Source organism: Anabrus simplex, chromosome 2, assembly GCF_040414725.1.
Source record: "Anabrus simplex isolate iqAnaSimp1 chromosome 2, ASM4041472v1, whole genome shotgun sequence".
NCBI lineage: Eukaryota > Metazoa > Arthropoda > Insecta > Orthoptera > Tettigoniidae > Anabrus > Anabrus simplex.
Window position 1 is genome coordinate 494886661 of NC_090266.1, and position 13361 is coordinate 494900021.

Consider the following 13361-nt stretch of genomic DNA (forward strand, 5'->3'; position numbering starts at 1 on the left):
AGACAACTAGTTGAAATATCATAATTCCAAGTCTTGTAGGATTGAAAAATATAAGATTGTCAGCTTGTACAAATTCGTAAGAAAGAAAATATGTTTTATTATGGAGTCTATTTCATAAGAGAATTTGCTTTCGTGTGGCCCCTGGTCTCAATTGGCATGTAGTAATTAACACAGGATGAAAAGAAGATTTAACCGAGTGTGCATTCACTATACACCGACGTTCTGTAAAGTTCCAGGTGGCGGTCGAAACCTGTAGTGTCTGGTCTGCTGATTCACGCTGATTACAATGATGTATCACACATGGGGTCTATTCTAACTTCTGACACCACTTTGTTTATTTCAGGATAACCCAATAAATGTACACACACACACACATGTATACCCAAACACACCATTCCAACCAGTTATGAATGGACACACTCACTGCGTGTCACACTGACTCCACCACTGAGTCCAACTCTGACTCCGGGTCCAGCACTGACTCCGAGTCCAAAACTGACTGACTATCCACTGCTATCCTCCCTTTTTATAGCTCGGGTGGTTTCATCCACAACTTTTGCGAGGTAGCTAGTGGCAGAACATTCCCATTGAATCTCCAAGAAACTCACAGGTTAAGCCGGCTGGCGAGAACATTACACGGAAATGCCGGCCCCACCCCACAAGCTGGCTGGAAGATCCCAGGTCATCTGAGTCACCATCCCCTTCCTAGAAGTACCAAAAGGGGCTACCACGAGGCTGGCACGTAACAATACATAAGAAAGGCGATGTTGAATGTCTGTCAAACTGGAGACCAGTAAGGATCTGTTCGGTAATTAGACTTGTTATTGAAAGGGTATTAGATCTGCATTTGCGTTCCTTTGCAACATTCAGCGAACACCAAAGAGGCTTTAACGATCAGGATACCTCATAAATACTTCCATTTTCAGAGGAATCCTCAAGACAACAAAGAGAGATAAGCAAGATGTTACCGAGATTTTTCAAGACATATCAAAAGCCTTCGGCAACATAAGACATCAAGCACCTAAGTCTAACACTAGCTGATGATGACTTCCATATAAACTGAAGGAACTAATCGTCAATCTACAGACTGGCAATACAGCACAGATTGGAACTACTAAGAGTAAAACGAGGCCAATTCACTTGTTAAGAGGACTTATGCAGGGATCATCGTTATCCAAAGTATTGCCTAACCTGGGCAAAGATTTCATTTTTGGTGAGATTACAAGAGAAAAGCCACTACAAGAATATGGCAAATCAGTTTCTGCATATTTTCCCCCTCTTATTATTATGGGTTTCGCCGATGACAGTCATTGTTGGCAAAAATAAGGAAGCAGATCTTGAGTTGACACGCATTGATATCACGTTCTTCCAGGAAATCAGTTTAGAGATAAATGCCAACAAATGTGTGGGCATATGAATTGAGAAGGGGAAGCTCTTAGATGGAGTCTTCGATATTCATGAACATTTTAAGATTAGTACCATTGACGGAAGAGAAGAAATTCGATATTTTGGTGTCACTTTTAACGAAACAGTCACATTTGATGCGACCTCTTCTTTAAAAACCTTGAACAAGTAGTTAGATACGCTTACAGCCTCAGCTTTGTTAAAGGAAGATCAAAAGTTCATTGTTTTGAACAAAGCAGTCTCCCCTACACTTGTGTATGCTTTCCAGATTGTTGAAATAAGAAAAATACCCGTTAGATTCCTGGAAACCGCTAACAAAATATTAAAGGGCTCTTTGAGGAAATTATGCAGTTACCCACCGTTACACACAATAGTGCTCTGTATTCTGACTTCAGATGCAAAGTCCTTGGACTTTTCAAAGCAACTTGGGAAGTACATCTGCAACAAATGAGCGCATGCAACACTCCTTGCCGAGTCAACAATAGCTACGTTTTAAAGATGCAAGATCTGAGATCCGAAACAACGCTTTGTTTACAGGCTCTCAACATCACACTTATTAACAGATTCTGCAATAAAGGCAGCAACCTTCCAAATCCAAAAAAATTATCCACCATGAACTAAGAAGTTGTGAAATGGCAATTTGGTGCTCTTTGCCTCAGAATAGGATCGGTGTAGGGCTGTATAAAGAGTACACACCGGACAACTAATGGATAAGGCATCACCAAGGACTTTCTTGCAGCGAATGGCGATAAGCAATCAAGATGACATCAAATGTTTCTGCAGTACGAACTATTCTGGGCAGAACTACGGACGGCAACCTCTGTCGCAGTTGCGTCAGAGAGATAGAAACACTGGCTCCCGTTCTGTGTTCTTGCCCCTACGGCGAAGTACTGAGAAACTCACGCCACCACGAGATAAAATCACTGATTACAGAAAAACTCCGCAGTAAAAAAATCCATGTACATGAAGAAGTCCATGGTTTGTCTATGACAGGGAGTACAAGGCGAATTGACATTAATACCTCTAAGGATAATTACAAGAAAGGCTTCATTGTCAGTCCGACCATCCGATTCGAGCACCACGTCGACCAGTCTACTGAAGTCCACCTTGAAAAGCAGAACATTTACGCGCCAAACATACCGTTCTACAAAAATAAATACCAGCTGAATGAAGAACAGATTACCGGCCTAATAGTTTGTGCCTTGTTCATAGAAATCTGGAAAAAGTTCGACCTGCCTATTAACGGCATTGAAAGGATAGTTAACACCACCATACGTGGATCTGAATACAGCCTGAGATCTCATTTGTTCGGGCCTCCATAATTTATAAAATCCATCTTACCGCTATATTTCTGTATGATAAAACATTCTGTATCCTGATGCGCTTTGCTTTGTCAATTGTGGCAAACTGTAATTGCGGGAAGTCGTTGATTCGTTCAATAAATATATATGCCGCTTAATAATGTGCAGATTTTGACTAGTATCTAAGTCAAAAGTTACCGTATATGTCCGCCTCTGTGGTGTAGTGGTTAGTGTGATTAGCTGCCAACCCGGAGGCCCGGGTGAGATTCCCGGCTCTGGCACGAAATTGGAAAAATGGTACGAGGGCTGGAACGGGTTCCACTCAGCCTCGGGAGGTCAACTGAGTAGAGGTGGGTTCGCTTCCCATCTCAGCCATCCTGGAAGTGGTTTTCCGTGGTTTCCCACTTCCCCTCCAGGCAAATGCCAGGATGGTAAGTAACTTAAGGCCACGGTCGCTTCCTTCCATCTTCCTTGTCTATCCCTTTAAATCTTCCCATCCCCCAGCAAGGCCCCTGTTCAGCATAGCAGGTGAGGCCCCCTGGGTGAGGTATTGGTCATCCTCCCCAGTTGTATCCCCCGACCCGGAGTCTAGAGCTCCAGGACACTGCCACTGAGGCTTTAAAGGTGGGATCCGTCACTGAGTCCGAGAGAAAAACCGACCATGGAGGGTAAACAGAAAAATAAGGAGAAGAAGAAGGAATTACCCCATACTCGCACGACATAAAGTGAATAGTCGTCAATATTCCGCTGAAGGAACAACGACGCAAACCGCTGTAGATGAAACAATGAACTAACAAATTTGAAAAATCCCAAACTAGCATATCAAAAGGTTCTTTCTTTTCTTTTATTTTCTTTTCTTTTCTTTTCTTTCCTTTTTTTTTTTTGCAAGTTGATTTACGTCGCACCGGCACAGATAGGTCTTATGGCGACGACGGGACAGGAAAGGGCTATGAGTGGGAAGGAAGCGGTCGTGGCCTTGATTAAGGCACAGCCCCAGCATTTCCATGGTGTGAAAATGGGAAACCACGGAAAACCATCTTCAGGGCTGCCGACAGTGGGGTTCAAACCCACTATCTCCCGAATACTGGATACTGGCCGCACTTAAGCGACTGCAGCTATCGAGCTCGGTAAAGTTTCAGTGGACATTACAGTAACATGCATCTTAAATGCAATTCTACAGACGCTTGCAGAAATCGTTAACTTAATGGACATAAACCGGATAAACTAATTCTAACAGTTACATAACACAGCGAAAACACAGCAAATTCATCTCCGTACAAGCCATGATGTCCCTGGGAGGGGTGGAAGGTAAAGTCTTCAACTACCTTAAACCTCAGCACTTGATGGGGTAGAGTGGTTAGCACTATGGCTGGCCACCTCTGCCACCAGGAATTAACCTGGTACTCATTCTTGGTGTAGGCTGAGTGATCCTTACCTCCGGAAGCGGAAATCCCGTTTCTTAAATTTCACGAATTCCTGACCGGGAATGGAGGCCACTTCCTTGCGGGCGATCCAAGCACGCCCTTACCGCCCCGTTCAGGCAACCTTTCTAAGAGTTACGTAATATAAGGTCTTTAAAAGTATATTACAACGAATGTGCGTTTTTGCCATATGACATAAATTTTAGACTTCTCGTACTTGACTCCTCATTATGCAGACTCCCAAACAAACTCATCAATGTAATCATCAAATGTTATATTTTGCTCTCTGATTAAAATGTATGTTGATGAATCCATACTACATCTAAACCAATCCTTAGGTCTCACGTTTGGTGTGTATATCCCCACAAAATTCGTATAGTTGCTATCGAAGCTATACCAGATTGTTGGCCTCATCATATATTATCTTTTTTTTTGCTAGTTGCTTTAAGTCGCACCAACACAGATAGGTCTTATGGCGACAATGGGACAGGAAAGGGCTGGGAGTGGGAAGGAAGCGGCCGTGGCCTTAATTAAGGTACAGCCCCAGCATTTGCCTGGTGTGAAAATGGGAAACCATGGAAAACCATCTTCAGGGCTGCTAACAGTGGGGTTCGAACCTACTACCTCCCGAATACTGGATACTGGCCGCACTTAAGCGACTGCAGCTATCGAGCTCGGTCCATATATTATCGCAATTCGGTGTAGCAATATTGGAGGACAGAGGCTTTTTTGTGACATATTGCTTCAATGTTGTCTGCACAAATAATTTTTCTTCCTTTGAGTAAATATCAGAGGGCACTGAAAGTTACCTTTCCTCGATTATTGTCCCTACGTATAACCGAGAAAAATGCCCATAACCAACTTTGATTTAAGTCAATTTTTTAAAATTTAGTAGCGTACTGTCTACATTGAGCTGTGTAAAATTACCAGGCGGGCTGAATGGCTCAGACGGTTGATGTGCTGGCCTTCTGACCCCAACTTGGCGGGTTCGATTCTCGCTCAGTCCGGTAGTATTTAAAGGTGCACTAATACGTTAGCCTCTTGCCGGTAGATTTATTGGCACGTAAAATAACTCCTGCGGACTACATTTCACCACCTCGGCGTCTCCAGTAACCGTAAAGGTAGTCAGTGGGGCGTAAAGTCAATAACATTAGTATTAAGAGTGGGCTACCTACCAGAGGCCGCAAAAGATAGTGTGTGTGATCAGTGGCAATCGCCAGCTGGCAATGTTCCTACTGTACTGCTTGAGAGTAAAGCAATATTACTGACTCAGTAGTGACACTGAAACTCTTCAGTGGTGAAATTATGTCAGTATTCGGGAGATAGTGGGTTCGAACCCCACTGTCGGTAGCCCTGAAGATGGTTTCCCGTGGTTTCACAATTTCACACCAAGTAAACGCTGGGGCTGTACCTTAATTAAGGCCACGGACGCTTCCTTTTCACTCCTAGCCTTTTCCTCTCCCATCGTAGCCATAAGACCTATCTGCCTCGGTGCGACGTAAAGCAACTTGCAAAACAAAATTTAAAAAAAAAAATATGTCAATGAAAATCTTTAATCAAATTAAGTGTTGTGTAATTTTGTGATGGAAACTATTGAAGGTAGCCATCGATTAATGAACCAAGACTATAGACCCTAACATGTTACTAGTAATTAATGACTTTTCGAAAAATGTGAGGATACCTTCCGAGCTATTAAGCAGATAATAGTGCTGCAATTTAAGAAATAATTTACCGGGCGAGTTGGCCGTGCGCGTAGAGGCGCGCGGCTGTGAGCTTGCATCCGGGAGATAGCAGGTTCGAATCCCACTATCGGCAGCACTGAAGATGATTTTCCGTGGTTTCCTATTTTCACACCAGGCAAATGCTGGGGCTGTACCTTAATTAAGGCCACGGCCGCTTCCTTCCAACTCCTAGGCCTTTCCTATCCCATCGTCGCCATAAGACCAATCTGTGTCGGTGCGACGTAAAGCCCCTAGCAAAAAAAGAAGAAATAATTAGAAAAAATAATTAGAAGACCTAAATTTTTGGAATTATTCCTTACCGTTTCATACATTACATTTCTATATTAAAAAATCAAGAGTCATGTAGTTAAATTCCTAAAAAATCACGTTGTTCAGTGGAATTATTTTTCAGGTCAGAAGTCAACAAATCATTTGGACGAAGTCTACTCACCGTTTGTGAATTGTAATGAGTTAAACACATAAGCGTCTTTTTCTTTACGTCATTTCATACGATCGTTCGGGTTCTATTGCGTTAAGTGTAGAAACCTTGAAGAAGCTCTCTTTCAGAGTTGGTATTACTCTTGAATGTAGTGTTCTACCACACATTAGTCAATGATATGCCCTAAAATTAGACTAAGTTTAATGATATTACACTCAGTTAGTTGTACGAGGTACAGGGCCTGTAGTGAAAATTCAGTTCGGAAGATGGTAGTTCGAACTCCACGAGCGATACTCCTGGAAATAGTTCAGCATGCTTTCCCATCTTCTCACCATAAGACGCCAACATTTATCTACATTAATGTCATACCCGTCGCCTTTCCCGTCCCAGCCCGTTTCGATCCCATTTTCACCGAAAACGTATTCGAATAAGCCGGACGTTTGAATACAGAAATAAAAAACTAAAATACGCACATTGATTCAACAGTTACACGCATTAAACTGCAAGCCATAGAAACGCTAGCGGGGAGATGAAACTGCGAATTACGGCCATTAGTGAGGAATTTCTCTTCTTGGACGTGTGGTTCGTATAACACTCCTGTCCATCATACAGTCGGTTCAATCCATTCATTACCATTTTGGATGGGTTAAATTATGTAGATGCTTTATTTCAACCAGTTGATAATAAATGCAAATTTAATTTAATTACAAAAATGATGTGTTGCAGAAGGTAAAAACAGTTTGATGCAGGCAAAGGGAGAATAATAACGAAGAGGAATCGTCCTTTTGATGTTTCAACATTTAGAAAAGGCATATAAACGGCTCCTCCATGAACTCATCCGGTATTCCGTCCGTACCCATAGTATCACAGGGAAATGAATCCGTTGAATTCAGCTCCTCTACCACAACACTACAAGCTCTATCTGGTGGACAACTGGCTTCACAGCACTGTGTAACGTTAGAGTGGGAGTTCATTAAGAATACCCACTGTCGCTATTAAAGTTCATCCTGTGCATGGATACAGTTATCGCGGACCTGCAAACTACCAATCCATGGACTCTTGCTGTTAATGACATAATATTATGTTGCCTATCGACTCGAGGAACAGGGTTATTCAGTTGGTTATATAGTTAAAAAGCAAGGCTAAAAATGTTTGGAATGCGGCTAAACCTCCCACAAATTGAATACCTAGAGTGCGGTAACAAAACAGTGGGGAAAATATTGGTCGATCTCATCTCACTACCGAAGACATCTGCGTTCCGTTACTTTACTTCTTATGTGACAGCTGACCGTGACGCACGTGTAGATGCTCTATGCTAAGTTAACGCTGCCTGGTTGATGTGGCGTGTTCATCGTGTCAACAAGATTCCGCTGTGTCTCAGATCGAAGATTTACCACAATCGTCCACCCTGTGCCACTGAATGGTGCAGAATGTTGGCCGGCACTTACGGGAGACCATCGTGCTCAGATAGACGCTGGGAATCACGCGAATGGATCACATTACGAACGAGGATGTCAGGAACACCCTCATAGTTGCCCTTATTCCCTATAAAATGAGTGAAGCAAGACTGAGATGGTATGGCCACGTGGCGAGAGCGGACGCTGATTTTGTCTGCTCAGAAGGACCAAGGCCTAGTGGCCGAACTAAAAGGACGTGGATGAACTACTTGAAGGAGGACTTGCGAGAAGCAGGATATAATCATGCTGACGCCAAAGACCAGAAAAACTCCAGGACAAAATGCTAGAAAGTCAGACCCTACATGCGATGGGAAGAATGTCAGGAAGAAAAAGACACTCTTCATGAAGCTTACAAGGTAATGCATTTTTAGCTTTATTTTTTGTGATATTTGAGGACACCTCTTTTATGATTCGACTCAGGTTTGGAACTGAATCCAGGCTTTTGGCAAGTAAGGTAATGATTACAAATTGTGTACTACGACCTCCCTTGCCCTGCCGGCCAATATTTTGACGGTAAATTTTTTTCTACCATTGGCACTGGAACCGGCTAAACGCGATGTCAGACCATACAGACTTGACGCTGTAACAATCAACACGTGGGTTACTTTATTCTCAGAAGCACTGTGAATTTACTTTAAAATCAATTTAAGGTTAGGAATTTTTCCAATATGAAAATGCCTCATTAACGAGTCGTTGCCAGGATAAAGTTAATTCGAGGTATATAATTATAATTGACATTTACTTTTGGTATTTTTTCACATCAGATATTCCATCTGTTAATCAATGTAGCGTATCGACTCTTAAAGTCGTTTCTAAGGTAAATCTAACACAATTATTCGTATCAACAGATGAGAAATGTTTTATTCATAAGAGTGGGGCTTAAGTGGTGAACCTTTTTTTATAAACCTCTCTTTCCAACATTATTCTGTTTATAGTTAGTACTCATTTACAGCCAATAAAATGCTCAGAAAACTACGTGTAAATGACGGTGTTCGATTAAAATTTTTTCCATTATAGCACATTACTAAAACTATCCCAGCCCTTCAAAACTAAATCAGAATAGATGTTCTTGCATGTTTCTCAACATAGGGGCTATGGACATCATATTCATTAGAATGGTCCACTTATTTGTGGAATTCTTACTGATATTAAGATCAGAAATACCAGCAACATATTTTGAAACTGACAGATGAGAAAGGCACTATATTGTTATGCGTCTCAGGTTAAAATGAGCAACGGCAGTAAGTTGTTCCATGCATGGCCAACACTTAACCACATGACTGAAAAATCCGCAGTGATCCGTATTTCATAACAATAAACTTTCTGTATTGATACACTTTCAATAATTATGACTTAATGAAAATTCTTCTTTCACCGTTACATTTTGTCTGAAAGAAATTGACTCATTGGTAGAACGGTGCACAAGTTGTGTTATACCCTCTTCAGAAGAGTGCAACTTTGGAAAATGTTCACTTCCCCACATGCTGTTTGCTGCGTAGTGAGAAAAGTCTCCTATAACAAATATCATTCTATTTTATGAAGCATCTCCATATGAGTTTTTCAGCTACATAGTTTGCTTTTTATCAACATGGGGCTACGAAAACTTGCGACTTCGAATTGATTCCCGGAAGTCAATTCTTTCCAACTGTTCTGAACTCTGGTGAACAATGGAACATATTGGAAGTCTAAGTAGGTCGACAAAAATATTCACTATCAGAGTGCATTTCTTTCTGATTTGGAAGAAGCACAAGAATGAGTACAAGTTTCTTATATAGAAAAGAAAATATATCTGGACTGGAGTGGTGCTCATTAGAATCAGAAGTTTATCCTCACCTATTCTCCACCACAGATGTAAAGTTGTACCAGTAATATATAAGGCTCCATCTCCGTACTTGCTACAAATAATAAGGCGAGAGATGAACACTACACCGTATTTGCTTTTATGTATTGCACTAATTACGTCTTATGAACCTTGGAAAAATAGTAAGTTTTATTTGAGAATATCGATGAAATCAGTTTTCAATGAATCATAGTCAAATAATACTTATCGTCCAAGTAGTGTTCAAGGAGACAAATATGAGGACAAAACTTCACAATCGTACACTACATAAACCAGGAATTTAATGACATGCCGTGTTTGTGTTCCCACTTATGCATGCATTATTGTCAGTACCATATAGTCTTAAACATAATCTAATTTGATCCGGGAATTTACAAATTCTCCTCGAAAAGTAGAACAATGAATTGTCTCTAAGGTAGTCAGATATCTTCCCATTATAGTCTTTCATTTATAGAGAAAGAAGGTACACTTACACTGAAGAAAATCAGGAAATGGATAAATAAATGGATAAATATTAAATATTAAATAGCGTCCATTTTGTGACGATTTATAGCAATAACGTATAGGTTGATTAAGATTCTTTGACAAGACGTTCAAGGAGAAAAGAGCTGGGACCAATTGGAGGTTAGTGGATGTAATAAGAAGAAGAAAAAAAAGTTAATCAAAACAGTATATTGTTTCTACAAAGGAAATCAATTTTAAATTTTACAACTCAATTTTGTAACCTGACACACACAAAAGAAAACACTCATCGTGAATGACGTACATTAGAATAGAATCCCTAGACCATTTACAAACTATAATATTTGACTAATCAAATGAACGCGGTAACCTATAAAGCCTCGGAAAATATGGACACAAATTTCCAAAAAGGTAAACAAAGAGAGAAGAAAGGCACGGGAAAGGTTTCAAGTACTAAAAGTTACTGTTATTAGCTCTAAGGATTCTTTCAATATCTTATAACTGTTAGGTTCTGCAGTCTGTCAAAACTAATTTTGATCAATACATTTATAAACTATCTGAAAAGGAAAGCATGTGGTAACAGAATTATTGTTTCTTTTTCAGCTATAATTATGTTGTCATAAGAAATATGAGGACAAAACTTCACATTCGTACACTACACAAACCGGGGTTTTAACGACATGCCGTCTTCTCGTCCGACTTCTGGATGCTTTATGACTAGTACCATATAGTATTAAACATATATGCAGTATATATAATTCAGTTGGTGGTGATTCACCCGTCGTATGGCAACGTTAGGCCTTTATCAGATCCTCTGGCGTTAGTCGAGTGGAATGGGATATGCACCTACTTTGGGTTTAACCTCCTCTCTACTCAATATCATGTCACATCTAGACGCGCAGTTCAGTGTTCAGATAATTAACATAGGCGGGCACTGAGCTAGCAAAAATTGTAGTCGTCTAGTATCGAACGTCTGTGATTCTCCTGAGTATATACAGCACATTAATTGAGTTTCTCGCTGGGCACTGTCTTTTTCACTTAACTTTTAAAACTATACTCCATTCATTTTGTGGAAATGTTCGGCCTACTGCTCGCTGAGGCCAACAACAGTGGAAATATGAAAAATCTCTGGTCCGGGTAGGAAAATCTCGAAAATGTGATAATACGGGATAATAAATATCCGTCTGTAACCTCCAGGTTGAAGCAACACAACGAGTAAGACGATGTATCGTTAACAATATATTTGTATTTTAGAATTTTAGAGTATTTGAATTATACGTGTTAAAACTGCAAGAATCGAACCTGGGTAGTAAACCTGCAAAATTCGAAACTGGGAATCTAGGAGCAAACAAGTGCGAGCACGATTTTTTGAAGTGACAGTTAAACTGCAGTATATCTGAGCTTGGAAGTGTCAGAAGCTTACGACTAGGCCTCGAATCTACTGTAGTAATGAAATGTAAATGAAATAGCGTATGGATTTTAGTGCCGGGAGTGTCGGAGGAAAAATTCGGCTCGCCAGGTGCAGGTCTTTAGATTTGACTACCGTAGGCTCCCTGCGCGTCGTGATAGGGGATGAAATAATCATGAAGACGACACATACACCCAGCCCCCGTTCCAGCGAAATTAACCAATGATGGTTAAAATTCCCGACCCTGCCGGGAATCGAACCCGGGACCCCAGTGATCAAAGGCCTGCACGATAACCCTTTAGCCATGGAGCTGGACTGCTAAAGTAATCATGTTTTCTTATGCAGTATATTGCAGGGACACGTACTGAAACGAGTCGACTGTTGATATAGCATCTAGTTTGTAACGAAACAATGTCAAGGTGGTCATGTAAATAGCTAGCTGATGAATCAAGACCACTGATCTCTATACCTGGATGGCTGGTAGCTTGGGTAGCAGTAAGCCGAATAGAAGGTGACTGGCGTAGTAAGATGGCAGCGAGCGCATGGTGCAATAGACCACGAGGAGCGCGCTTGCTTTGTTTATGCTTAGTTCAGTGACGCCAGGCCTCTTGATTGTAGTTCCACGGGTGTTCTGTGCTGTCTTATTGCAAAGTAAATAGTAGTGTATTTTACGAATTTAGGTTCGTTGCCTTGTAGTATACTTGTGGATTACAAGATTCAATTTAAATACGTATGTGTTTATCTGAAATATGAATGAAGAAACATTCTACGGGTATTAACATACCGCAGTGTTCAGCTTATGGATGTACAAACAGAACCGATCAGCAGAAGGAGAAATCATTTCATCGGGGAGTTTTATGTTGTGCATAAGAATCTTCCTAGGGTAGTGTTTTGAGTTTTAGGTTTATTGTATCTTTTTTCGCATATTCCGGGAGCAAAATGGCAATTAATTTTTGCAGGTTTCCTTTCTCGAGATCCGAACTTCTAAGATCATGGATTATCAGGCGGGAGAATTGGGAGCCTTCTGCTCGGATCACTTAGAGGAAGACTGTTTTGATAGAAATGGACAAACTGTACACCTTAGAAGTGATGTACAGCCGACTGTTTTCAATTTTACTGAACATTAACTGCAAGTAAAGATTTACTTATTTTTTTATTTCTCATAATTAAACTGAGGTTTCGATGAAATAATTGACGTGACCTTATAACAATCTTAGAAAATGAAGTCTGGAGGAATTCTAGACCTTATTTACATCAGTAATAATTATGGGTTTCAGACACTGGAGTGGTGGGAGAAGGGAAAGTGTGGTGGGTGTTTGGGGCTATCCCATTATACTATTCGTGGTATTTGGGACTCTTAACTGGTGTTACATTTTTCTGATGATGGCTATCAATTTCGCTTTGCTAGCTGAATTTAATTAAAGAGGTCTGTAATAGTAAATTAAGCCGCAGGTAATGTGATATATTGACAAGTTTTCAATATTTTGCTAGTTTTATAAATGTGTACATTTGCTTCAATGATATTTTAATTTGATAATATGCGATTTATTTCATGGAAACAGGAAACAGAAATTCATTATCAAGCACCGATTACGATATGTCGAAACTTGGCCTGTATAGTGAACTACGTTTATAGGTACATCATTTGAAGAATGCATAATTTCGTGGCATACATGTATACAATTTACAGCAATGTTTCCAGAAACTGGTTTTCACTCGTATTGTGTTACCGATCGCTAATTGCATGTATTCAGCACCTAAGTTAATATCTGTCGGCCGTTATTATACACTCATGTTTATTGCTATCCCGGAGATTTACTTACCTCGGAATGACGTGTCAGTGATCCCAATGTCCTTATGCTTTGAGTGAACATGTCTCTATATTTTTAATTATTCCAATGCGCCATT